The 27,881-nt window shown below is 36.2% G+C and overlaps 1 long non-coding RNA gene across 1 annotated transcript; it reads right to left on the bottom strand.

Annotated features, from left to right (window-relative positions):
• Window positions 1-219: 219 nt before the first annotated feature.
• LOC122139272 lies at window positions 220-27,881 on the bottom strand. The gene is made up of 3 exons (XR_006156169.1): window positions 27,069-27,881; window positions 26,857-26,927; window positions 220-526 (listed from the first exon to the last, which is right to left on the bottom strand). It is a non-coding gene; the product is annotated as an uncharacterized LOC122139272 (long non-coding RNA).

The following is a 27,881-nucleotide window of genomic DNA, read 5'->3' as shown; positions in this document are numbered from 1 at the left end:
AGCTATAAACTGCTTTAAAAAACTAGAGTCAAGACTAATGAAAATGGGTGTAATTTTTTTTTTTTAAGAATTTCCATTCTCTTTAAAACCAGGCCTACATTCATTTTTATTACGTTAATCTGCCCGAGGATGACAGCTAGAGAATTTTAATGTAAAGAAAAAAATTATAATAATAATGTGAGCTCTTTTGTTCCTTACATGTAAAACCATATATATATATATATATTTTTTTTATGATTTATGGCCACATACTCATATTCCAATAATTTAGCCCAGCATCCATAATAAGGCTTTATATCTAGTTTTCTGAGAGTCTCTGCCCTTATACATTGTTCTCTAAAGGTGTGAATAATGCCAGCCTGAACACACACGCCGTTGGGCACATGCCGCTGAAGCAGCCCAAAACATACCTCCACAGCTGCTCTTGGATTTCAAGCAAGCCGCATTGAGCTGGGAGAGATGGGAATCTCATGCTGCCTTATGGAGCAAATCACACTGGAGCCATGCCAGCACCATTACAGCCAACCTGAGACCAAACATGAGGACCACTGAATTAAAGTCACAAATAAGAGAAAACACTCAGATACTCAAGATATTCCCAAATATAACTACAACAACTTATAAAATACAAACAAAATCTATATACAACACAATATTGCAAGCCCAGCTTTTATAATCAAACTTAACTTTCAACAAACCTCATCAAAAACCCAACACACAACATAAAATTTCTAAACATAAAACAAACATCAAATATTTAATACACAACTTATAGTTTTTAAATAGAAATTACTGCTAGGCCTGGATTATGAAAAATTAAAATTTTCATTGTAAAATATAAAATGAAATTAAATGAAATAAAATAGATTCATGAATAAAGTAATAAACATGATTTTTAATGAGAATTTTACTTTAGTAGTAGCACTGCATAAACTAGCATTACAGCATTAATTTTTTTTAATTCAAAGTAATACAAACATACACAAAAAAACAAAAAAAAAAAAAAAAAAAAAAGAAAAAAAAAAAAATCTGCCAGGGCAGTACAAAGCATTTAGATATTTTAATGAGAACAGTAGATAAAAAGTGATCATAAAATAAGATCTTTGGGGTCTTCAATTGAGAATATAGGGTGCACTGCCCCCAGCTGGTCAGCTCAGCGAACTGCCTTGTTCTGCATTGCAATATATTATAAACAATCCTTACAATTAGTTAGAAATTACTTCCATATCCACAGGCCTCCTGAAAGATATCTCTCTGATTTATTCATGGCATTAAAGGCCCGTATACACAAATAATTATGATCATTTTCATTTGAAAAACAGAACTAATGCCCTAGATAAGAAAAATGGCAGGTTCAGACTCAATGGGAAGATGATGTGGGTGAGAGTGAGAGCGAGGGAAAGAAAAGAAAGGGAAGGAAAAAAGAAAAGAAGTAGGTGAAAGGTCAGGGTTAATGTAAGCATGATTAGTAAACCTAATTATCAGACCTCAGTTTGAGCTCTTGGATAGCCCTGAAAAAGCCAATCACCATTAATCTACAAACCACAGAGAGCAATCACAGCAGCAGAGATTAATGCAGTAATCGAACCACGATACCTCCTATTCATCATATCCATCACAGCCACGCTGATACTGCCAGAACTCAACACTCGCAACATTAATGCCAACAAACACATTTCTAATGCATCAAAAAATATAATAATAATAATAATAATAATAATAAATACAATTAAATAAATAAAGTTAATAATATAATAATAATAATATAATAATAATACCAATTATTTTAAATAAATAAATAAAGTGATTGAAAAATAGATTTCACACTGAACACTCTACTATAATTTCAAATTATTATTACTACAACTACTACTACTATTACTACTAATACAATAAAAATTAGCAATAATAATTATTGCTAACATGACATTTTTAAATATTGTAGTAGTATATTACTGTTGTTGTTACTACTACTAAAACTACAATTAAAATAGCAATAATATTTTTTGCTAATATTATTTAATTACTGTAGAATAAATTATTAATAATTATAATTAATATTAATTATTGTAGTAGTAGCAATAATAATAATAATGATAATAATAACTATTATTATTACTACTAATACTACCACAACTAAAACTACAATTAAAATAGCAATAATAATTATTGATATTATATATTACATTTTTAAATTATTGTAGTTGTAGCAGTAGTAAAAACAACAACAACAATAATATTTATTATCAAATTAATAATAATAATAATAATAATAATAATAATAATATAAAATTCTATATTATAATATTAATGATATTATTATTATTATATATTTTTTTAAACATAAATCAAATACTGAATAAAATAATATTAAATAACGCTCCACAGTATGTATTACTCTGGACTTGTCAGGTCAGATTTTATACAGCAAAATAAAACCTAAATGTAAAGTATGACCAACAATTCGATTGAGCTTAACTTATATTGAATCCGGAATATTCCATTAAGGTTACGGTTCAATTCCCATGAAACACTTACACTGATAAAACTCATCCTGAATGTTCTCTTAGCCACTTTGGATAAAAGTGGCTGTCAATTGGATAAATCAAATGAAATTGCTTATTACATTCATGACTGTTTCCAATTACATTTGATACTATTGATTATTCTACTATCACAACAACCTTTTGCTTTTTAAGTGGGTTAGACATCAAATAGCCATTATGTGTCTGGTAAACAACATTAGAGCTTAATTATATTACTCTGAGAGCAGTTGATGTTTTGAGCGCCGGGAATATTGGCAACTTGCACCCCTGCTGTTTTCTGTCTGTGTATAATGTCCAGCATTGGTCAGTGTGTACATCCCTCAATGGTCAGGAAAGGAACATTGCAATTCAATGCTTTAGCAATGTCATGCGATATATAGTTCATTCTGTTATATGAAGTCTTGTGTTGGACCTTTCGGTTTCAGTTCATAACGGTGGGCTATAATTCACATCGACAGACCCCTGCACCCGAGCACTAACCCGCATCTGGACAGCATCTGGGGTCGGAGCGGTCAGCCCAACAAGTGCTGAACCATCTCTGCTGGTTCCCCCTTGACCTCTAAACCTAGAGAACAGGTCATGTAAAATGGAGGGAGGAGTAAATATAATGGAACACGCATAAATAAAACATGCACAGCATGCTTATAAATGAACAACGCATTTATTTGCACTACTGTAGTTTTAAATGGTACGATTTGTCTTGTATGCTGCTATGATATAAAAGATTTGGCAATACAGATAGTCAAATCTTATATGACCCAGAATAGAAATAAACACAAATCATGAAAAACATAAAACAAACAAACAAAAAAAAAAAAAAACAAAAAAAAAAAAAAAAAACAAACAAACAAAAAAAAAAAAGGAAGCAATAACTTTTCAATACACAAGACATTAAATGAAGGAAGTGTTACTTTTTGGATTATGAACTCATATTTTGGCCAGAAGCGAAGGTTTAAAGTTAAAAAGTTGGATTTGTTTCTTATAAACAAGTATCTTTTTACTTCACAAGACATTAAAGGGATACTCCACCCCCCCCCCCAAAAAAAAAAAAAAATCATTAATCACTTACCCCCATGTCGTTCCACGTGTATTTAGCTTTGATTTGAAAGAAAACAGAGCAGCCTTGTGGCGCAGCTGATACAGAAGAGCATACGCAGCATATGGTGATATGAAGAGACACAGAGGAGAGTGTTGACAAAGGAATTGTCGAATAAAGTTGTTGAATAAAGTCATTATTTTTTTCCTTCGCTTACAAAAAGTATTTCCGTCGCTTCATATAACCTAGATTGCACATCTGATGGCAGATGGAGTATTCTGACGACCACTTTCATACCTTTTATGGACCTTGACACTGTTATTTACTTGGCAGTCTATGGGACAGTCACAGGCCTCCAGGATTTCATCCAAAATATCTTAAATTGTGCTCCAAAGACCAACAAATTTTTTATGGGTTTGGAATGACATAGGGGTGATTAATGACAAAATTTTCATTTTGGGGTGGAGTATCCATTTTAACTGATGGACTGGAGTGATACTTGGGATTGTTGTGATGCTTTTATCAGATGTTTGGACTCTCGTTCATTCTGATGGCACCCATTCACTGCAGAGGATCCATTGGTGAGCAAATGATGTAATGCAAATTTTCTCAAAATCTGTTCTAATGAAAAAAAAAAAAAAAACATCTACTGTACATCTCAGATGAAGATGTGTAAATTTTCAGCAAAATAATTAAATTTTTGAGTGTAATATTTTTTTTTAAGTGGTGATCAAAAACTGAACTAAAAGTGTAAAAACGATACACAAAACAAAGCAAAAGAAAAAACAAAACAAAAACCTTGAATGCTGTTCTTTTGAACTTTCTATTCATCAAAGAAATGGGGAAACAATGCATCATAACATTGTAATTATGTTGTTGTTGTTGTTATTACATATAAAATATATGAATTTTTCTTTTTTTTATTATTTATTTATAATTAATTTTTTTTTAAATTACTGAAATGTTTGCAAGACACATGCACAAAACTTAAAGGAGGTGTTTGGCCTTTGGGAGGATTCTGAGGCAGTTACCCCAAAGCCTTTGATAGTGTGACAACCAATGGAACTTGAAAGAGTAAAAAACACCTTACTAACAAAGTACACGATTGTATTTAAAGGCCAGAGAAAGCCAGGTGCCCCAGTGAGACAAGGACACTTAAAAGAGTTCCAGAACTGGGCCCTGGGGTCTGAAATCTGTGCACAGGATGAAGCCGATCACTACAGGAAGTAAACAACCACATGGCACCAGAGGGAAATATTTAACTCTGGAGTGGGGGATAAAAGAGAGGGTATGAAAAGAACGAGAGGCGTTAATCAAAAGACATGGATGTTTGAGCAAGTACCCATGATAGGAGGAGGATATAAGAAGTTGGGAAGAGATAATTGATAACAGATCGGCCCAGGGGCGGCCTCAGGTGCAGATAGCACACTTCCCATGCTATTTGTAGAAAGGCATACACAAAATCTTACAGATGGTATTGTCTCCAGAAGGACTTTTAATTATTCTAATCTAAATTTAATGACGGGATGACACATTACAACTTATAATTAAATTAAGTAATATATTAAAGTCAGCAGGGGGGTAAAAGCCAAGAAATTGCTGCAAATGCTTTTCATTTTCATATTTAATGCATGATGATGCAAGATGAATGTGTTGCAACTTGCTATGCATAAATACTAGCATACACAAATAAGCATAAACTTAATTACTCTCATACAGAATGTGTTTGTAATGTAAATTTAATGAGCAGATGACACACTACATCTAATAATAAAATTAGCTAATCTGTTAAAGTCAGCGAGGGGGTTAAAAAGGCAGAAATAGGTGCAAATGCTTTTCATTTTCATATTCAGTGCAGTGTGATCAAAGGTAAATGCATTATGCTGTTTAAAAACAATTCTTTGCATATACAGATAAGCAAGAACAAATGTAATGTCAGTGTAATGACTAAACAACACACTAAAACCTATAGTAAAATTATTAAATTTTGCAGGGGGTTGACAGGTTGAAATTTGTGTAAAATGCTTTTCATTTTCATAATTACCATATGCTGCAAGGTACGTGTTTACGGTTTTCTTCTGTTTAAGAATAGCTATTTAGTACATCACACACACATAAATATATGTATTTTATATGTATTGTATATATATATATATATATATATATATATATATATATAGTGCAAATTCTTCTTATTATTACAAATATAAAAATATATACACACACACACACACACACATGCTATGTTAAAATATTTTGAATTTTTAATGTATTGATTTATTTGAATACATTATATAATTCTTGACAAATTATATAGTTCATGATGATAGGTAGGTAGGTAGGTAGGTAGGTAGATAGATAGATAGATAGATAGATAGATAGATAGATAGATAGATAGATAGATAGATAGATAGATAGATAGATAGATAGATAGATAGATAGGAGTACACAAACACACACTGAATGAACTGAATTATATGAATCATTACAACAAACAAATACACACACACACCTCCCATCTGTCAGTGCAGTGACTTAGCAAGTTAGTGGCCCATCAGTGTGGCTCTCCATCAGAGACCAGCAGCTGTCTGCAGCGAAACATTGACGAACCGGAGGAGGAGGAGGAATTGGAATTGACGAAGAACACTATCGCTCTTCTGAACGGGACATGACAGAAGAGGCAAGCCGCTGGAGACAGCGGCAGTGAGAGCATCTGGCACGCAGAATGAATATCTCTAGAGATGTGTCCTAGGGTCTAAATCACACCACAGGCTCTAAAGGCTTTCAGACGAGTCACTCCGTGCGGTGAGGAGCTGATGACTGATATTATCAGGGTCGTGAACTGTAGAAAAATAAGTGGGACTGTAAACTCAAGGACAGCAGGAAGACCTCAAATCGTTAAAAGCATGTTTGATTGAGCACCTAGAGCTGTGCAGAGGGTTCATTTGCTCTCTCGATTCCTCTAGAATCACATGAAGAGTCGTCTGGTTAATGTGTAACCTATAATATTGACTGTATTCATATGAACTCACTGTCAATCTGGCAACATCTCATTGACTTTAAACATCTCATTGAGTTTAAACTGATGATGTAACAGGATTGATCTATTGACAGGCCATCAATTTCACGTTTAGTGACCTTTATTTGGCATCAGGAGCTCATCGCAAGTCACTTACATGAAACTGGACGGATTTCAAATTTTGACTTGCTGTAAAAACACATTGTCTCAAAGACTATGAAGAAAAGACTCATAGGCATGTATATATATATATATATATATACACACACATATATATATATCCGTCTGTCCAAAAACAATGGAATTAATTAATTAATAACCATGTTAATCTGACAACCTTTACATTTACAATAAAAATAATAAGGAAAGAAAAAAGAAGGGGGGGAAGAAGAGAAATGAAAGACAAATAGGAAGACATGAAGAGGAAAAGAAGAGGGGAGAAAAGAAAAAGGAAGAAGGATTGTGAAGTAAAAATTAAAGAAAGGACACTGACTCAAAGCTCACAGCACACACACACAATCCATCAGATAACGACAAGGACTCTTCTCCGCCTGAGGCCTCGAGACCCAGGTGACATCCTTACACACACTTTCCCTCTTACTCCTTTTCTCTGTGTTGATTGTGCTCTGGGATGCTGGCGAGCCCCTATCGACCATTTAAGAGTGCCAGGGGGTCTGATGAACTGGCATTTGGCTCTCTTTATATGCTAATGCTCCTGTTTATGAAGTTGTCCTCAGCCTGATTTGTAACAGCTTGCTGCAGCCGTGGGGGAACCCTTGTTCGCTCCGTGTTTGTCTGTGGGGTCTTCCTGATGTGATGGAGATGGTCTCCAGAAGGCAGGTGGATTGTGGGTCATTTGAGCAGCTCTGGGCTGGACCTCAGCTCTGACTACCAGCTGTTCTTCCATCAGCTGAGGTGTCATGACCCTTTGATAATGACTATAAAGTAATGAGCTCTCCCCTGTAATTACAGTGACTTTCACCGCATGACCTGTCTGGGGACAGTGTGAAATCTCCAGAAGCTTTTTCCGGCACAAGTTGGGCCTTTTTTGTGGCAAGAATGTATAATTATAATAATGATAACAATAACAATAAAATTATTATTAATAGAATAATAAAAAGATAAAAAAATAAAAAACAATACCGATCTGAGTAGACAGCAAAGGTATTTATTAAAATTGTCCTTGCGTTAATTAATTAGTACTTCAAGACTCTGACTAAAATAACAGCATATGCATTTATTATTTATTTTTATTGTATTTTTTTTTGTGCATTAAAAAATATTGTTGAACAAAAATATTATTATTTTGTTTAAATAATATTTCATTAGGTTAGGCAGAAGGCATAATAGTATATATGCCAGCCTGACTGCTACTTACCATCTTAATTCCTATGTGAACAGTAAGGGTGTCCTAACTTTGTCACACATGGCTTTTCCATCTTGGCTTTATTTTTGTTAAATAAATAATGACATGGCGTGATATGTCATGTGTTGTTGTTCATCTGAGGTTTTACTTTACAAATTTTAAGACCTTAAATTATGTCCATATACAGAAAACCATGGAATTAAATGGGGTATCCTAATTTTTTTCACGACTATGTATATGTGTGTGTGTGTGTGTGTGTGTGTGTGTGTGTGTGTGTGTGTGTGTGTGTGTGTGTGTGTGTGTGTGTATATATATATATATATATATATATATATATATTCTATACAATGTGCTGGAACTTTACAAATTAAAGAAAGAAATCCAAAAATCAGCCACCCAAACACTTTATCATTCATTCATTATTTATATGTTTGTTTTATTTCTATAAATACATTTAAAAATATATATTTAATATACTATTATTGATATTATATTCAGCACATTCACACCAGACCTCAGAACAGCCACTTGTATATTATTGAAAAATTTTTAGATTCAAACCCCTAAAAGGATCTTATGTTGAGAAAAATGTAGGCATTAGAACTTCGCTTAAGAACCAAGACATTCAAATGTTAATGAAAGACTCTTGAAAAGAGAAAGGAATCCTTTTCTTCGAGTGTTTTTATGTACTGTAATCTTAGACGGCCTCTTGAGATTGAGCTACCTTCCATTGTACAACCTTCAACAATGAGCCCAAATCTCTTTTTAAGGTCCAGTCAAGTTACTTATTAATTCTGAGTAATGACTTGCTGTAAAAATGCATTGTCTCAAAGACTACGAAGAAAAGACTCATAGGCAGAGGAGAGGAAGGAGGAGGCTGATTAATTTCAATAGGGCCCTTCCGAAAGAGAAGGCAATGAATTACCTTCATATGGTGAAGAAGAGGGCTTCCCATTGGCCTGCTTATGCACTGCAAACCCTAGCCCTTCATTACAGATGGCAACAGTGAGAAAAAAGAACAATCAGCTTGATAACCAATTCTGGAGGAAGAAAGGCCCAATTTTTCCACCCTAAACCTGGTGTGAAGTAACAGGGCTTTCAATGTCCTGATTATTGCAGGGTGAGAGCTACATGGACACAATGAGATTTACTATCGTCAGTCACACAAGCCACCAGGACCCTTCGCGGACCCAATTACAAGAAAATAGAAGATAATGGTGCATTGATTGGCGCTAATGGATTTATTCTTTGGCTAATGTGCCTCAATAGCTGGTTAGAACTAAGAGGTTTTTTATAACCTCTTTCCATTCAAGTCTGGTTTGCACCTCTCTTCGTGAAACACAACGGATGAGTTCTTTTGTATGTCATAAATCAAACATCATCAAGCTCATTGACTCTCTCCAACTCACCGTACATTGTGGTCTGGGGCCCAATTCACTTTTGTTTCATTGGGATGTTGCATTAATACTTTCAAAATGGATATAGAACCGCAACTTCCCCCTTGCTGCTCTCTGACCTCCTAAAGGCAAAGCTAAATTAGACCTCACTGAAAGGTAGCAGATGTCTGCAGCGGGTGAAGCACCAATGAAATATTTGTGCAGTGTGTATGTTGGATGGTAATGGTCATTACTGTTATCCACAGGAAACATCAGCAGTCCGGATCACATAGGATAAGCATCCACATTTTTGCTTGGAACAGCATCAGTATTAACAATGGCATGCAATGACACGTTCATTAAAATGCTGGAAACTTGGCACGATGAGGAACAAGAACAATAAGTGTCTCTCTCTGAGAACTAAAAGTCATGGCAAAAAAATAAAACGAGCCACCTGCACTAGCAAGTGGTTTGAAGTACAAGGGGGAAGTATTTGCTTCTTGAATAACTTTGTGAAAGTCCTACATCTGAACCATTAAATTCATTCCATTCAGTACATCTGTGGATCCAGGTTCCAGTTTTATTTAAAAAGGTTCAGAAATGAACAAATATATGCACAAGTAATGAAAATATGCTAAATTAAATGTAAGCTTAAATCGACTTTAATATATTTCACTGTTTGATTTTTTAGGACATTTAGCTTTTACACAATTTTAGTACTATGTATGTACTATTTTGGTACCTAATTTTATGAAAATCTGTAAAAACAAAAACAAAAAAAAGATAAACTTGAGATTAGATTAATATAAGAAATAAAGTACAATTGTGAGATATAAGGTCACAATTACAAGGCAGAACGTGGCAACTGTTAGCAATAAAGTGTAAAGCCAGAGATCACATTTTGGTTTGAGGTTTTAGGACAACTTTGATGAAAGGTTTTGATCCATTTCAAATGTTGGCTAGTTGCATTAAGCACACAAAATATAAGATGAGACCACAGGGAACTTTTAATTGTTAACATGAACCACAGCAATTAAAGGCTTCAATGGAAATTAGATTTTTAACATGAGAAAGTGAGGGTGACAGAGCTAATGAACAACCCCATGGAACTGAGACAAACCCCATTATAAAATGTTATTGAGGCTGGAAAATGCAACTTAATCCTTTTTTGAAGAGGTGAATCAGGTCCCACACACATATATATCTATCCCCTCCTCCTTGCATCCTGAATCCTACTTTGAAACAATCCTCCATAAACCTGGTGAAGGATTACACTCCAGTGCACTTAAAAACCCAGTGCTGCCTCTGTGTTGCCATACCCAGAGAGCTTAACCTGCGGACAATGACAACAATGACAACCAGACTTCCACCTATACCACAACCACAGAGGAAGGGATGGCCCTGCATTCACGCCGCTGTGAACTCTATTTCTTTTTCGAGAGCTCAAAGAGTGACTGGGCTCTCACCGCATCCCCCAAAAACTCTCAGCACCTTCCCCCTCTAACGCCCATCAAGAGCTTGGCTTCCATTGTCCTATTGTCTCCCAAGTGATGGATTCAATAGGTCCATACTAGAGAAGAAAAGAGGCAGGGAAAGGAACCTTAGAAGAACGTTAGGCTTGATTGGCAAGTTAACTCTCCTACCTGTCAAAAGAGTATGGATAAACAACAAGACTAGTTTTAAATGGAACAGTCCTGAAAGAGAGTAAGCAAGCACAGATTCTTTAAAGAAAAGTGAAAATTGTTTTAACGCTTTAAAACAAATGATCCAAAAAGGGGGTTTTGAAGCTATTCCAAAGAAGAACCATTACTAGTTTGTCAAAGAACCTTTCACTGAACAGTTGTTCAAATAACCATTTTTTCTTAGACTGGAGGACATTTAAAAATCTGAAGAACCTTTTTTTCACTATAAAGAGCCCTTTGCTGAATTGAAAGGTTCCACTGATTAAAAACACTCCTAAAAATAAAGGTTCTAAAAAGGGGTTTTCACAACAGTGCCACAGAAGAACCATTTTCGATTCCTCGAAGAACTTTCAGTGGACAGATCTTAAAAATAACAATTTGTTTCTTAGTGGGAAGACCATTTTAATAATATGAAAAGCATTTTTTATTTTTTTTTTACTTTAAAGAACCTTTTTGGAAAGATTCTATGGATGTTAAAAGGTCTTCAATGGAGCGAAGGCTGAAGGTTCATCAACACTCTTAAAAATAACGTTTCCAACAAAGCCACAGAAGAACGATTTTTAGTTACCCAAAGAACCTCTCAATCAAGATATTAAAAGAACATTTTTTTTTCTTAGCGTGAAAAACATTTTAATAATCTAAAGAACCCTTTCCCACCATTAAGGACTTTTTTTAATGAAAAATTTCCATGGATGTTCCTCATGGAATCATCAATACCAGTCAAGAACCTTTATATTTAAGAGTAAATGGCAATTTACTGCATATATCCCCGATTTGGACAAGCATCAATTAGGCACTTGTCTCAGCATTGGCGAACACAGAGAGGAGTTCATATTTACACTGGCTAATGAATCCCTGTAGCAGCGGTCTGTGATTCTGTGCTAATTCTGTGGCACTGAGTGCATTTGTCCTCCATTAGATGCTGTTGAAACATTAGGCCTCATTAGAGCTCAGAGACAAGTGTACTGAAGATGTGGCCAGAATGATAAGATATTAGCATTACCCTCTCTGGTTGCAATATACAATGGGTCCAAATTTGGTTTGGACAAACGCCAGAAGCCACATTATTTTCCAATGCAATCTAGCCGATGAACACTCTACCTCACCCCATTGTGCATTGAGAACGATAGTAATGCCATTTAAAGCAAGTCAGTCCACTTGGTGACCATCTGAAGATAATGGGCATACAAGCTCGTGTCTACTGAGCGTTCAAAACAAAATTCCAGGTGATTGACAGAAATACCTTTTATACAGCTGCCATATTGTGCATTATACGTTCTCCAAGTCCATCTCCTCCAACTTATAGTCTCTACTTGTGCGTGTACAGTACGTGTACTTACAGTGTACTTACCCAAGAAAGTACTAGTAGTATATAGTAACTCCATGGGTTAAGGTTAGGTTCAGGTTTGGTACCTAGTTATTATCCAGTTATTGTAATTGCTATAATAACTACATATTATGTACATGTGGAACACAACTGTAAAATAAAGTTCTACTGAACAATGTATACAATGAACTACATAATTTTTACCAAATAAGATCTCTTTCTGTTGCTCTTAGTCACAGCGACATCCCAAAGGATGTTGTCTGAACACAAGATATCTCTTTTCAATTAATTGCAGTGTATTTAATTAGGTCAATATTTAATTCATAATTTTAACTACACTGAATTAAGCTCCATGTTAATAAGAATCTTGGATTACATCAATTTAATGAGCCAACTATTCAAAGCTATAATTAAGGCATAATTTTTCAAGAATAATATTATATATATATATTTCTCCTCATTAAACAAAAATATATAAAAATACACACATATATATATATATGCTCTTTCTTCTCATGTAACAATATGGGGGAAAAATACACCCACAACCAAAGTGTGTGTGCATTATCAATATCTCCTAACATGTCTGGATGAATTATAATGACTCCCTAAGAGTTTTCTAAATCATTTCTCTTTCGCAAGGGAAAATAGCATGAAATATGATAATAGCAACAAGCTACTTTGCATATTTAGTTCCAATTACAAAGACAGGCTTTTAAACCTCTCCAAGACAGATCATAACCCCTGTGATGTTTGAATAAAGTGTGATATGGTTCATGATTTTCGTTTTGAATGCGATTTGTAGCATTTTACATAATCGAATGGATCTCTGATTAGTTTCAGCACCCTAGTGTTAGTAAAATTAGCCTTCTGCATCATCCTCGCTACACACTGTTTCAATAAAGCCATCATTTAAATAATACCACTCTCACATGAAGAGTGTTTGCCAATCATAGGACTGTCTGAGCTGAGGGCTCCATTTGAAAAGAGCTATTTAGATAGAGTGACGCTGATGACATTTTGCTTCGACTTTAGATTCGTATTGAACAAATAAAATAAAATCAACCACACACCAGGGATTTCTGCTAGAGAGAGAGAGAGAGAGAGAGACAGAGGCTCAAACTCTTTCTGTAGCTGAGATAAATTACTGGTGTTTACTTTCTGCTACCATACAAGTCCTCTGGCCATTTGAAACACTTGCATTTCACATTTCACACAAAACAAACAAAAGATCAAACAAAAAAAATAAAAAAATGGCAACAGACCTTTTATATATATATATAAAACGCATTAATTAGCATTATATACATTTTATTCAGTTATTTATTTTATACTCTCTACATGCTTTTATAATGCACTTTCTTTCTGGTTTAATGTATTACACTAACTTATACAAAAAAAATCCCTTATTAAATGTAGAGGACATATTTACTCATTTGAATAATTTAATATAAAATAAAATACAAATTACAATAAAAACACTTTAATTAGGGTATACGGCACATTTATGCAGAAAGAAAGAAAGAAGGTGGTTAGGGATATATGTCCTGCTGAAATTTAATGGTCTTGAAGTCACATCTCATATTCACATTACGTTTCTAAGAGTTATTGTGCTCTGGAAATGCTTTAGAAAAATGTTATGCTGACCGAATAAACACCAAGGAACACAACCGGTACAACCAAGTCAACAGAATGCCCTTCTATCCTTCACAGCCCCATTTTAAAATGAAAAATGGAATTTACTCTGACTCTGGTGTCCATACAACGTCCATGACATCTTCAACATGCATACACAATGCGCGATAACGCAGCGTTCACAGAAAGAACTGATAACAAACCCAATTTGTACACTGATGACTATGTGGGTGTATCACCAGGCAGGACCAGCAAACAGTGAGTGACCTTTGTGAAAGGTTTATTTTTTAGGGTTAGGGGTCATCTATGCTACACCATGACTACTATTAGCGCGGGGACACCAGAGATATGTTGAGGTACCTCCACCGTCACCCCACATTCCCTTGTCCCAGTTCACACACCCCAGTTATCTCCTGAATGCCTGATGCATCTGGGTCTGCCGGGTTCAGGCCAGTTTGAAGGGATTTGAGAGGACAGATTGCTAATCCGAGCTTTGAACATGAGGCGAAGGCTTTGAGGGGAGGTCTCCGGCGTTGTGGGCTTTCTGTCTTTTCTTATGGAAATGCAGTCTGTGCAGCCAGAACAGCGATGAAAATGCCACAGGGCTTATCACAGCATGACAGCCCTACCGACAGAGACCGAGGGGAGAGACTGACAGATCAGCCACGCTATGGACGGCCATCGCTATGTGACATGCATCAGCTTTATTATGATGCGTGCTCGTGTCCAGTGTGTAAGAAAGAGATGATAGAAGTGCTACAATAAAGTATTCTGTCAGTTATATGGAAAAGAGGCTCATTTCTGTAATGAGGGTCATCTCCTTTGAAACTAAATGGGTAGCCCAATTCGCAAATCTTTGAGTGATGCTTATAAATGTCAGAATTCTTGAATCAATGACATTAAACCTTCAAAATGTTTTCTTCACAAAATATTTTTTTAAACAGTGGATCAAAGCTCCCAATGGGTTAGACAATACCGTAAAGACTGCCATTTCTTTTCAGACCACTGTGTTATCTATACTGTTTTAACTGCACACAAATCAGTTTCAGTTTTACTCAATCAACTGTAGGCTACTAATTTCTCCAAACTGGATAGTTCATCCAAAATGAAAACGATCATCTTTTAGTCAGCCTCATGTTGTTCCAAACTCGTATGCATTTCTTTTGAAATCACAAACTCAAGAAATCACAGAAAATGTGTGCGTAAAAAGTCCAAAGAGTCTAGGTGTGTGGAAATCAGTGGGACCCGACATTGTTTTCGTACCCACTGACTTTCATCAAAGTCAAAAACATTTTCAAAAAAAAATATATGTATATATATATATATATACACACACACACATATATATATATATATATATATATATACACACAACACACACACATATATATATGTAACACGTAACACAAACTCCCGCCTTAGAACCCAAATTCAAGGACAGTCTCTCAACATGACTCCTACATATGTGTCAGAGCACATGTTCACATGTATCAGCTGGTCTGGACATATGGACGAGTAGTCTGTTAGAGTTATGAGAGAACAATCTCTGTGTTAAACCCATCTGGTTAGAGACACATTTGGATGCTACATGCATGTTTGACATCATAAGTATGACAGGCACGGAACAAAGAAGAACCACAGAATACAGCCTGGATAATGACCCCATTTGAGTGCACAATATGTGACTCTATGAGAGCATACATTTCAAAAATTCTCAAAGATTAAGGTATTTAGAGGCTGAAAAAAGTAAAATTAAGAAATGTTAAATGAAAACATCCTAAAGAGTTCACCCAAAAAAATAATATTCTATCAGAATTTACTCACTCATGTCATTCCAAACTTGTATTGTTTCTTCTGTGGAACACACACACACATTTCAGTTTTTTTTTTTTTTTTTTTGGTCCATTAAACCATTTTGTTTTGGTCTTTAAAATAGAAAATGTGTTTTGTATTTTCTGGAGAAGTAAGTCATACAGGTTTGGAATGACATGGGGGGTGAGTAAATGATGACAGAATTTTAATTTTTTGGTGAACTATCTATTTGATAGATTATATGTCTTCCGTAACTTCCATAAGAGTTTATATATCCCTCACACTAATGTTCAATTTCAATAAAGAGACCAAATTTGGTCATCAAAGAGCAGTTGAGCAAGTTCATGTCAGAACTATTTTCTAGAGATACTGAGTTGCTATAGATGGCATCAGGCCAGATAAGTCTTTTCTCGCAGACATGCACAAAGTGAATAAGACAAACGTTCACATGTGTAAATGTTAAACATTGGCCATTATTGTCTGTTTGAGCTGTTTGGTGTATTTTAGACTTTGCAAGCTCGCATGCAATACATGCAGTGTAGAATAAGTCGGTAGAATAAGGTCAGTAACAGATGCAACTTCAACTAATAGCATCAGTATGTTGATCACATAAACAGCAATTTCTGACACTCAGAATCCTTCAAATCTGCAGGTCACACTGGAAATGGATGACTTTGTAATCTACTTGCAATCTATTCAACTATAATATCCATTTGAAATAGGAAGCCAATCACATGTGCTCCACTACTGCACAAATTAATAGTTAATGTCATTTTGTTGCTCAAATTTGACGCTGCTGCTGTTGATAATATCACCTCAAATTTCCAAGTTCACTTGACAAAATAATAAAGAAAGAATTACATTAACATATTTAAGTACTTTTGTTGCCACATTCAAAGAACATCTCATTGTTTACTGTAACTATTCCTATGCATGTTACAGTTTAGATTCATCGTCGTTCCTACCTAATGTGGTGATGCTGGTTTGACTCAACCTCCTCCCACTGTACCACATGCCTCAGCCTTAATGACAGACCATTATCAGCCTGAGATTGCAGCAGGGGAAATAAGCTTCATACTGCCTCAGCATCCAAGAATAACTACTCGACGTAGGATATCTCGAAGAGAGAGAGAGAAGGAAAGAGATTAGACATCCCATAACCGGAGCGAGCGCTCATGACTGTGGAATGGTATGTCAGTGCCAGCGTGACTAAGTCTATGCAGTCATGGCTATATTTATATGAATAAAGGCATACAATGAAGTACGACAAAGAACATTTATGAAAGATTATTCATAGACATGGATGAAAAATGATCTGAAATGCTGTCAATGCACGTTTCCAAACAATGTTGTACAAAGTCAATATAATCTCTTTTTTTTTTATAATTACGAATTGGGTCATCTTTTTTTTTTATAATTACGAATTGGGTCAGCGACAGTTATTTTAAATTGAAAAATAACAGAAAAAGAACAGCAGAGTAACAAAATTTAGTTATCAACAGAAGTCTACAACAAGACAGATGTTAGAGGCAATGTGAAAGCACTGGGTTGTAAACTCGAGTACAAGAACAATGCTGTGAAAACACCATTACTGCAATGTGGTAGAGTAACCAGGGCAATTTCGACTTCAATTCTGAACACTGATGTCTTATGTCTGACAGCTTTTTCCCCTCGCTTTTGGTTGTTCTCCAAATTGCCATAAAAAAAGGTATTTTTTAGAACATTCTGACTTAATGTTTATTCTTTAATTCTATGCAGGTTTTTCCTAAATTCCTTAATCCATTACAGAGTTTAAAACTGCAGAAAGTTATCCTATTAACTATTATTTCCTCTGAGAGCTTTTCCATTGCCAATTCCATTTCCATTGAGAGTATGAGAAAAAAAAGCTAGAAGAAAGTAAGTCTTCCATTTTTTTTACACCAACCAAAAGGCACATACATATTTTTGACACTTACTAATGCATTCTACTAATGGAAACTAGATATAATATGGTTTCAAATGTATTGCACACAAACAATAACAACCAAAAAAAATGTTTGATGAATATTACTCTAATCGTTCACCAGTAAATCAATAATATGCTAATATATTAATGCCTGGCTGCAAGTGCAATATCTCTTTGGCTGCATGCATTATGAAATTAGGAAACAGAGTTCTGATATTACAACTAACAAAATCAATATACCTAAACAAGTAAAACATAACAAGCAAAAAAGACCACTCTCCAAAAAACAAACCCCAAGCAAACAACCCATAGCGTACTGTGTATGTGCGCGACACAGAAAAATAGATTGAGATTTACTGTTTATTTGTCACAGCTCCAGTGCCTGTCTGTATGCATCTGTAGACTCATTAATCATCGTGTCCCAAACACATACACACAGAAGAAGTTGACGCAGCAACGCATTCTGGTGCTACTTAGTATGACAAACCCTCGCACACATTGGCACCAGTGACTCAAACAGACCCAATGTGTTCGCCAAATATGCCCACCCTGCCATATTCACCCCATACCAGCTGCCATATAGACTTCTACATCACACACAGTTCTATTAGGCCACCAGCCACCAAATTTACAGTGGCATCTGGGGTCCATGGGAATTAATTAACTCCAGGAAAGACCACCTCCACACTCATAAGTTCCTGACCATCCCTATCGGCATCTTAGGATCCTTTGCGACTGACCAACCCGGATCTGTGCAATACTGCCGGCCCATCAATCATCAACCGACCAACGCCTTTCATCTCCGCCGTGCAACATAAACATGGATGCAATTTGCTCGGCTGCTCTTGTGGGTGCCCCTTTCCTGTTTCATTAGAGTTGATTTTCTATGGTGCCACCTCCTTTAGATATCATGCAGATGCATGGAGGAAGAAAGAGAGGGTGACGTAGAAAGACAAGAAAAGGGGTCCAGGGTGATTGGCAAGCAGGTGTGACAATACACAACTGGGTGGGGTTATCTGGGGACGTGGCCTGTGTCCCCATGAAACCCCAGTTGTGGGGTCCCTTTATGCATCAGTACTTCATTAATCATTGTCACAGCCTCCACAGTTCTCAGACGCCCATAAAAGTAAAAAAAAAAAAAAAAAAAAAAAAAAAAAAATCAGTGTTTTACAATGTTACAACGATGCATTTTGAATATCATTGTTGAAACAAATTCTCTCTAAAATACATGTGTTTGTGGCCCACAGAATGTACTTAATTTAAGTAGGTTTTAATGGTTAAAAGTCATTTGCAGCATCCGTCAAACTAAAAGCAAAAATATGTATATCAAGACTTGTTTCAGAGAATATTGGGAATTATTGGAGTTAGTCACAATGTCTTACACTGAGCATAATTGTAATTTGATTAGATTGTGCTTAAAACAAGAAGAAATTATATAAAAAAAATCTGGTTCGAACTACAAAATAAAAAATAGTCAAATAAAAAATAAACTTTATACAAATAAAATATATCTGAACTAAAAATACAAACAATGTATGTATATTTTTTATATATCCACAAAACAAAATCTGCAAAGACTGACTAGAAGTCAAAGAAATCAACCTGCATCATGCACTGAAGGACAACTGACTAATTACTGTATACTGTATATAGTACCACTTTAGGTAACACTTTAATTTAAAGTGTCCTTGTTAAACGTTACATGTACTTACTTTTATAATAACAATTAATCATGCATAATTACATGCAAGTAACCCTAATCCTAACCCTAACCATATAGTAAGTTAACTAATATTACGCATTACATAAATGTATAATTACACTGTAACAAGGACACCTTAAAATACAGTATAACCCCACTTTCCAAGTTCTATACTTTAACATTAGTAAAAAGCATTAAGTATCATGAACTAACAATTAATTTGTGTTCTTAATGCATTATTGTTACTATACTAGAGTACATTTTTTATATTAATTGTTGTACTGTATTTGTGACTAATATTATCCATGAATTACAACTATTGGCTTTGCTAATGTCTACATAACACAACCTTGTAAAGTGTTAAACTTTGTGGGGAGTCAAAGAACAAATGGTGCCATCACTGAGACAATTCAGAACATGCAGCAAAGTTCACTCAAGAACATCTTATTCAATTAGAATGGACGAAGCTGGCTAGCCTTCTAAAAATCTGGTTGCTGTTTTGATGAGGTTCTTTTGGAAAACATTTTCCATGATGTGTTATTTTGTGACGCTCATTTCAGTGAAATTTGAGTGGATTGATGAGGGTGAGACGGGGAGAATGCGGTCACATGCAAATGCTTGAATGTTATTGAATGATTTTAATGATGCAGCCATTCAATGAACGTATGGAACGGTTAAAGACTTGGGTTTCTTAAAAGGATCCAGAATGCTTTTGTGCAACGCAAATGTTCCAGCGCAGCCTGTTGGGAATTTGAGCAGAAATTCAATAAAGAAAAAAAGAAAATTCTCCCAGCCAATCTCGAACAATTTGAACGACCTTTTGAGTTGGGTATTGTATTTTATTTGAACGTTATACATCAATGATTGCACTGAAGTCAGTTTCGGTAAATGTCACCAAATTGCTTTGAAATGGGGACCAAAATATGAACTCATACAAATACAATTACTCTTCCACATGACTGATCAAGCAGAAGCCCGCGCACCTTTGCAAATACAAGAGCAAATCACACCAGCAGGAATGACTGCATGTCTATAATTTACGCCCCATTTGTTATGATACAGGTTCAAAGTCTGGTGGGGGTTGGTTTGGGGCTTTGGGAACCCCCATGAGGACGGCACCCCAGGACCCCTCAATCCACTCCCCGAGGCTCCCTTTGACTCATCCCAGGGGCTAGTAACCCAGACAGCACCCAGGCTTGGACCCACCAGCCCGACCGCCAGGCAGACAGAGGGGAGATCAGTCACACCTGTCCCCTGTGGCTAACGTTGATCTGAGTCTTAACCCTGATCTCTTAGTTTATCAGCTCCTTAATAATGGAAATCGCACTAGTTGCCGTTGCAGCAGCCACCACTAGGGGGAGTCTATCCCACAGGTTATGTCCTCCAACTCTTTTAAATTTCTTTCTATTGCTCCCTTCAAAATACTTGGTCTAGACACACTGGAAAACAAGAAGTGAAGTACAGCATGGGGTACAATTTTGAAACCATGGCACAGAAACCACATTAATCAGTGAGCTGGATTCGCATTAATTTTCATCTGGTGTGTTAAAAGCAGAACTGATAAATGTGTTCTATGGGCCTGATGACCACCCTAGTTCATCTGGACCCACTCAGAGGAAAATGGCAGCAATTCAAATGCTGAAACATGGAAATTTACACACACAACACAATGAGCTGAATAAAGGGTCACAACTGCATTCAGTCACTATAAGACCTCTTAGTGAGATTCTTAAAAGTGAGTTTGTATAGAGAAAGTAATGTTACTGGACATCAATGATCTCCATATCCATGTGTTTCAATCAAAATTTATGATTACATGAATGCTAATTAGATATGGCTAACCTTGCCCAGATAAACAGCAAGAGCAAAAAGATTCATATTATCAACCACAGTATATAATTTAGGATTTGGTAGAAATATTTCAAGAAAATAATAATAATGTGTGCGTGTCTAATGGTGGATATTGTTACTGTTCAAAAAGTTCTATAAAACTTCTACCATAGTTGAAGAAACACCAAAATATGTAAACAAACCAGAAGTTTCCCAATTAAATATACCATCAGGCTTTTAGGTGGCTTATTAGAGTCACTGCACAATTAATTGGAGTAAGAGAAAGAGACAGAGAGAAGGAACGAGATTATTTGTGATATTAAAGATAAATGCAGAAATAAAGCTCAAGGTTAGGTCTACTAAAATAATTCAAACAAGCAAAACATTGTAATGTGTCTAACCTGAGCAACTCTTGCATGTCATGACTTGAAATCTTACAGACAAAAACTGAATGGAACAAGAGAGGCAGTCTGCATCACAAAATACACCAACACATCCAATGTGGGTCAAAGTGATATAAACCAGTTAATGTTTACGTTGTGTCAAAGAGCAAGGACGAACTGCAGTCTTCCTCCCTGAGTGCTGCTGCCAAATGTGCTTGAAATTATGTGGGATGAGTTTTGCAAAAGACCTTCAGAATCATTTGTTTTGAATAATGAAAGGCTACACCTGTCAGTTGGATGAGTTTAAACGTTCTTTCTTAGCACCAAATAACTTATAAGAAGCTGGTCTTGAGAAATAAAGCCACAATGTTGCTTTTAACTGGCAGTTTCTAAATAGTACATTGAAGAATCCTAATGCACATTTGCTCAGACAGTGCCTGATTCTATTAGTCCCCAATCTTAAACAAATTTCTGAAAATGGGGACAGATTTCTCAACAAGATAAACACTAATCCATTGCCAATTATTGTTGCCAAGTCAGTAGTTTTCCTGTGGAATTGGGCTACTTTTATAATGTTGCTGCATGATAATGTTTTAGTCTGCGGTTTGAAGCAAAACCCCCTGCCCCCCGATACGAGATTTCGACCAAGGTGGAACCCCCAGAAGGAGGTTTTGACCCCCCGGAATGTGAATTTACAGCAATTTTGATAGCCATTTTTCCCCGGAACATAATTGGGCTGGAATTGGCCACGATTGGGCAAGTTTTGAGTACCAATTGAGCTGGTTTTGTTACACAGACCTGGCAACCCTGGTACCACCTACACTACTCCTACCCTAAACCAAACCGATAATGTTAACCAAAGCGATAGTGAGATAAAAACATATTTGCTGAAGCAAATATCCAATTTTAGCTTCCATCTACAAGTCTTTGAGCGCTTTTATCGTGACTTTTGACACATTTTTCCAATTAGCCAAGATTGCAGTGTTTTGAATTGATCTGGCAGTGTAATACGCTGAGAATGTGCTAGGTTTTGTGTTTTAATTGAAGCCAAATTTTAATTATGATAAAGAATATGTTTGTCTGAAAATTAGTACACAGGTAGTTACTGTGTTCGTAATTGTTTCATGAAAAACTTTTTAAAAATTTCAAAAGCATCAACCCGTTGTGCCTGGAACATATTCACACATTCATCGGCATCTCAATGCACTCCACACCATCTGTCTGCCTGCTAAGCTGTGTGAATGCTGAGGGGGGTGTAAATTGCAATACAGTGTGATCTTACAGGGGGATCCATAAAAAAAAAACGTGTGGAGGCATAGTCTGTAATTGTTCCCTACTTCAGCGAATCAAAGCCCCGATCTCCGCACGGCCCATGCAATATGATTGAGCTGTCAGACACAATATGCTAATTGTCATTCCTAAGATGCCTGGCGGACGGCTGCATTCCACAGCTATGTTACTCTTAAATATAGATCTCCTTATTGTCGGGCTGGGGAGTTGAACCTCATGAATTGGAGTTAAGGGTGAATAATCCATTTACATAAGCATTTACAAGTACAATGGCAATGTCTCCTTTCACAGTCTGAAAACAGGGATGTTTCTGTGAGAAAGAGAAAATGGTTATAAAAAAGACGGTGACAAATATTCACATTCTGATGAGTTACGCTGAAACACTACTACTGAACAAAAATCTAGAATTGAGAGCATCTGTAAAAAATCGAATGCAAAATAAATGGTGTATTAAAAATAGTCAATGTTCCCTTGCTTTTCAAAGGTAAATATGTGATAACTTACTTGACTAGACGTTAGAGGCTTAAAAAATCTGGTTTATCTTTTTTCGCCACTATAATATGCACAAAAGTCACCCTTAGACTGGATTATGGAAATCGGATTGGCCTGTTCTCCTTTGATCTGCTAGATTACAGTGAATCTGTCGTGGCAGGACGGAGGATGGAAAAGTTTGGTCTGCAGGCCGAGCAAGTCCTTGGCTGGGCAACATTCTTCCACCCAAAGATCAGGCCTCTGAGATTAGTTATGGTTAGAGAACGTTAGTGCAAGCCTCTGGGAAATTTTTCAGAGCTAGTTAAAATTCAGTGCATAAGGTGACCATGAATGTGAAGCTGTGCTTATGTACAGATACGTTTATCTAGCAGAGCACATGCTTGGCAGATCCTTATGACTCAAGTAACCTGTTTTATACCTAAACCTAGACGAGATATGTTTTCCTGTTTATTCATGAGATGTTCAGCCAATGAGAGCAGCGTGTGTCCCTTTGGGATCAGATCCTGTGATAAACGCTTGCTGTGTGGTTGTAAGATACAGTCAGTCTGAGCCAGGGAGCTTGGAGAAAACAGATTAAAGTTGCCTGTTAACCTTTGGGACGTGTCTCTTGGAAATCCAGTCTGAGTGGGATAATTGGCTTTTTTAATTAGTTATACCAGCTCTGGAACAGAGGAAAGCACTTATGTTAATCACAGCACAAATACCTTGACACTTCCCCTCATGTGCTTGACAAGACGTCTGATTGGCTGAAGTGTTTAAGTGGCGGAAGCCTCGCTCCTCGTTTTAGCACTACAGATGCTCTTAACACACACTCTTAACTGTAATGATGCCTTCGAATCATTTGAGTGTCCTTGAAATGAGCAGTTCAATGACGAGGATTCTATTTACAACAAGAGGAGAGGAGAGGAGAGGAGAGGAGAGGAGAGGAGAGGAGAAGAGAGGAGAAGAGAAGAGAAGAGAAGAGAAGAGAAGAGAAGAGAAGAGAAGAGAAGAGAAGAGAAGAGAAGAGAAGAGAAGAGAAGAGAAGAGAAGAGATTTAACTTTAAGGAAAATTCCATGATTAATACAAGTTAAGTTAAATATTTTTTGTAGTAATCAGCATTATGCCATAAATGCTATCAATTGAAAGAGAGAGAGAGAGAGAGAGAGAGAGAGAAGGGGAACTTTAGAGAAAGAATTCCTAATGATTAATACCAAGGAAGAGAGAGAGAGAGAGAGAGAGAGAAGGAAAAAATGTAGTGGTCATTTTCTGCCAAGACATTATTCATTAATTTTACAAACATTTATGTTAACTGTAAAACAACGTAATGAAGTGCAAAATTAAAAATTAAAAAGCCAAAACAGAAAATTCCTTCATTTTAAAGTTGTGGCCTAATAGAGAGTTTGACTCCTAACCCTAAGGTTGTGGGTTTGAATCTCGGGCCGGCAATACCACTACTGAGGTGCCCTTGAGCAAGGTACCGAACCCCCAACTGCTCCCCGGGCGCCGCAGCATAAATGGCTGCCCACCGCTCCGGGTGTGTGTTCACAGTGTGTGTGTGTGTGCACTTTGGATGGGTTAAATGCAGAGCACAAATTCTGAGTATGGGTCACCATACTTGGCTGTATGTCACGTCACTTTTTTAAGGATTTATTTTAGAGTGTGTATTTAACTTGGAAAACTCCTGGAAGACCAAGTATCATCATTTAAATAAAATGAAACATAAAAATAAAACATATGTAAATGTAAACATATATATTTTGCACTTTTATACTTGCAAAATAAATAAATAAATAATAATTCTAAATATTTAAAAACAATTTAGCCATTCTTTAAAAAAATAAATAAATAAAACAGCAATTTTCTCTAACAGGTATCAAATCTCTCACAAACTCTTTAGTTCTTAATCTACTTGCAACTCCTTGACAGGAAGACAGGAGAATGTCATGCTTAAGATAAATGAGCTTTTCCAACAATATTAGCTGTCTGATGAACAGCAATGTTTCCCTTTCATTCCTATACAAATCAAGTATTTTATACATCTTACAGTAAAAGGCATTGAAAATGGAAAAAACACACACAGCATGTGGACAAAGCTTAATATCCGGTTCAAGAGTATTTGACAGTGATTCACCATGCGCTGTCATTTGGATCTTTCTCCCTAATTTTTTTCTCTCTCAATAAGTCCCCCACTCTCTCTGTTTTTCCTCTGAATTTGTGAATGCAGACATTAATCACTCCTTTTGCAGACAGTGACATCAGCATCACTTGGGTAAACACACAGGTCAGTTTAAAATCATGTTTCCTGTGCAGTGAGGCTACCACTAAACAAACAGACGATCAGTCTGTGAATATGTGACATTAATTGGCACAATTATGAGCAGTACAATCCAGGATCCCACACTGTTATGACCTAATGCGTGACATCACCCGCATCAGCATCATTAGGAAAAACCTACTGTACTCAAACACATGGGCACCTGAAACGTGCCAGTCACAGCTGTCATATGCATTCACTGATGTAAATCAGGTGTGCAGAGAATAAACATACAAAAAAGCACAGACAATTTTACACATGCAACTGATGCATAAACACATTTACAACCAATGCAATAATTAAAACACAAGGTCTGCTAACAGATTCACAATTCATTCACAGTCCTGCTTAACAGACTCAATGTCAGGCGGTCAAACAGGGTGAACAAAGGTGGCTTTGGTTACCCCACTGCATCCCACCCCCTTTCCCAGTTTGGCAAGCTGTCAGGGGATTATTTCATAGTGGTTATGGGATGGAAGATTTAGGGAGCAGACGGTACCTCCAGTGCCTTTAAAAAAAAACCCAGATGGACCCCTTTCAAAAATAAGGTTCCTTTGGCCAAAGCAAAACCAGGTCTTTGCATTTTCCACCCAAACTTCTCACCCTCTCTCTCTGAAAACATGGAAAACGGCCCAGGTGATGGTAACGACCTGGCTGATTTTTTACTTTTCAACTGCATAAACCATAAATTGTCCTTTCGACTCATAGCCAGTATATTACCTATGACATCAATCTCCTGACATTGGGAAATGCACCAGGTTCCTTTAAAAAACTAAGCACCATTGCCTTAAAAAAGACTATAATTTTTGGTGCATGACATATCTTTATTGTAAGACATTTTGGGCCAAGGGTCTACAAAGGACCAACCAGGGGGCTCATGAAAAAAGCTCAATCATAACCGCATTAGACGCACTGCTTGGCTTTCACATCATCATCTGGGCTAAATACTGCAAAGCTATATATTTTATATCCACATTTACAACCTACTGCACATTGAATTGCAGCACAATCATTGAATACAAGCTGTTAAGAAAGTATTGTTAGATTACAACAACACAAAGACGAACAGATCACTTTACTGGGTTGTTAGTTACACAGGAAAAGATAACAAAACTCACCATCATGATGTTTGTAAAAACCAAACGCAAAACTTGCTCCAAAATGGGTGTTTTGGATTGGTCCTGTTCTCCTAAAAACAAATAAACTTCCTTAGAGATTAATTAGGATTGTAAAAATATTAAAAAAAATAAATATAAAAATATAACTCCAGGTTTCGAATGATTCCAGTGCATAGTAATCAGAATGTACGCAGTTTCAGATTCATTATCACCTGAGTGGTCACATGACAGCATTCAAGGTTTGGTTAGCACATGATGCTAGTATTCAGAATCATTTTCATTCCATTTTAAATCATGCTAGAACCTAACGTCATGAAAGTCATTCGTTAGTTAGGTTCTCAACCGATTAACGTATCTGCAGTAATATTAGTTGCTAATGCCCATGTCCAGTGAAATCCATGTTACTCGTTTATTTAATTAATCATACAGCGCGACCATTCAAACCTGAACCATCATAGCCTACTTGCTAACTAATATATTTCTGCCATTTACAGAACGACCATTGAAGTCGGATTTCTTGACTAGTAAGGTTTTTTTTTTTCTTTCTTTTTTTTTTTTTTTTTTTCTCGAATCAACAACACACGACGCGAGCGACCAGTGACGAATCTCTGTTCGAATCCAAAGCGAAAGAGTCTTGTGAGCCGGTTCTTTCTCAGTGAATCAGAAACATACAGCGCGCCCAACGAAGTCCGAATCCTGAGCAAATGACCATTTTCTTTCTAGTACATCTTTTACTTTCTTTTAGTAAGTCCCCTACCGAGTAAATGACTCGAATCAGAAGTCATTTAAATGAATCAAGAATTAATAAGAAATGAAGGGAATCAAAACCATGGGCGACTAGTCCGATTCTGAGCCGGTTCTTTTTAGTGAATCAAAGCACTTTTAAATCAGTTGGCGCATGTTTCTTAGTTAAACTAACTCATATACTTAATTTATTAAATCTGACTCAATGAACCTGTTATTTTATGTTACTTACTAAGAGATATACATGTTGAGTTTTATCAATATGTTTCCAATTTGGTTTT

This window comes from Cyprinus carpio, chromosome B12, assembly GCF_018340385.1.
Source record: "Cyprinus carpio isolate SPL01 chromosome B12, ASM1834038v1, whole genome shotgun sequence".
In the NCBI taxonomy this organism is placed as follows: domain Eukaryota; kingdom Metazoa; phylum Chordata; class Actinopteri; order Cypriniformes; family Cyprinidae; genus Cyprinus; species Cyprinus carpio.
The sequence above is the reverse complement of the archived record's forward strand: the minus strand, read 5'-3'. Positions and strand labels throughout refer to the sequence as shown.